This window comes from Anopheles ziemanni, unplaced genomic scaffold, assembly GCF_943734765.1.
Source record: "Anopheles ziemanni unplaced genomic scaffold, idAnoZiCoDA_A2_x.2 scaffold_896_ctg1, whole genome shotgun sequence".
Classification (NCBI taxonomy): Eukaryota; Metazoa; Arthropoda; class Insecta; order Diptera; family Culicidae; genus Anopheles; species Anopheles ziemanni.
This window is the reverse complement of record NW_026690116.1, coordinates 10,642-12,500: the sequence shown is the minus strand read 5'-3', so window position 1 is coordinate 12,500 and position 1,859 is coordinate 10,642. Positions and strand designations below refer to the sequence as shown.

Below are 1,859 nucleotides of genomic sequence, written 5' to 3'. Positions count from 1 at the left end.
TCAGTACACATCAAGAAAGCGTAAGCTCGGCCTCACGATCCTTTTGGTTTAACGAGTTTTTAGCAAGAGGTGTCAGAAAAGTTACCACAGGGATAACTGGCTTGTGGCCGCCAAGCGTTCATAGCGACGTGGCTTTTTGATCCTTCGATGTCGGCTCTTCCTATCATTGCGAAGCAAAATTCACAAAGCGTAGGATTGTTCACCCTTTCAAGGGAACGTGAGCTGGGTTTAGACCGTCGTGAGACAGGTTAGTTTTACCCTACTGGTGTGCAAGTACTATCTCAATGGAATTCCTGTGCAGTACGAGAGGAACCACAGGTACGGACCAATGGCTCAATACTAGTCCGAGCGGACTTTGGTATGACGCTACGTCCGTCGGATTATGCCTGAACGCCTCTAAGGTCGTAACCGAACCAGGCTGGTAGTATATGTATAGGAGTCGTTAGCTAGATGGCTAATAACATCACGAGACCGGATTGAGTCTTCTATAGACTCTTTCCATTTATTGGAAACCCTCAAACTGAGCCTATCGCGAGTGCGCTCGCCGAAGTACCTGAAGTGGGAAAAGGCGTTGTGCTTGCCGATCTTCCAAGAATAGTTTCGACTCCTAAGACCACCCGAAAACGACGGGTTTGCAGGCTGGGCGCTACGCATTGAAGAGAGATGTACATTTCGATCCTTTCAGGCGACCCATGCTTGGTGGTTGTGTGCGGTGTGCTCCCCCCGGGGGGCACATGCGGCATACCGTGTGTGGACTAGTTGGACCCACCCTTGCGGTGGACCGACCGGTCAGTGGTGTTTGCGGGTTAACACATGCGAGCGTTGCGGCCCAGAGGCCTTACCGCCTTTCACTGCGGGTTCGTCAAGAACTTGGAGATGGTCGCAACGCATCGGGTCCTCCCGGGGTACTTGGTGTTTGGATGCTGGCTTGGTGATTAAACACTTGATATTCCATCTTCGGATGAATTTCGGGTGTCACCTGTTGCCTAAGACCACTTGCATGTTTAGCTCGCCGTGGGGTAGCAAGCGTTGTGATCTAATGGCCTTACCGGGCAAACACTTTCGGTTCGTCAAGGACTTGGAGTGCCGGGACGGGTTGGCGGATCCATCACTCTGAGTATGCCGGGTTGATACTTGGGGTTGGTTTGGTTTTGGTGACCCAATACTAGATGTACCATCTCGGTGGTATGTCAGTATCACCTATACTCCAGACCACTTGCATGGTTAGCAAGCGTTGTGATCTAATGGCCCAACCGGGCAAACACTTTGGGTTCGCAAGGACTTAGAGTGCCGGGACGGGTTGGCGGATACAACACTCTGGGTACCTCCGGGTACTTGGGGTTGGTTGAGGACTTGGTGAACAAACACTTGATATACACTCTTCGGATGTACTTCGGGTGTCACCTGTTGTCCGAGACCACTTGCATGGTTAGCAAGCGTTGTGATTCAATGGCCCTACCGGGCAAACACTTTGGGTTCGCAAGGACTTGGAGTGCCGGGACGGGTTGGCGGATCCAACACTCTGGGTACCTCCGGGTACTTGGGGTTGGTTGAGGACTTGGTGAACAAACACTTGATATACACTCTTCGGATGTACTTCGGGTATCGCCTGTTGTCCGAGGCCACTTGCATGGTTAGCAAGCGTTGTGGTCTAATGGCCCTACCGGGCAAACACTTTGGGTTCGCGAGGACTTAGAGTGCTGGTAGTGGTTGGCGGACCCAACACTCTGGGTACCTCCGGGTACTTGGGGTTGGTTGAGGACTTGGTGAACAAACACTTGATATACACTCTTCGGATGTACTTCGGGTATCGCCTGTTGTCCGAGACCACTTGCATGGTTAGCAAGCGTTGTGGTCTA

The 1,859-nt window shown here is 52.0% G+C and overlaps 1 pseudogene; it reads left to right on the top strand.

Annotated features, from left to right (window-relative positions):
- LOC131292960 (large subunit ribosomal RNA) overlaps window positions 1–709 on the top strand; it is a pseudogene marked incomplete at its 5' end in the record, with an annotated part of 3,553 nt that extends 2,844 nt beyond the window's left edge.
- Window positions 710–1,859: the final 1,150 nt, after the last annotated feature.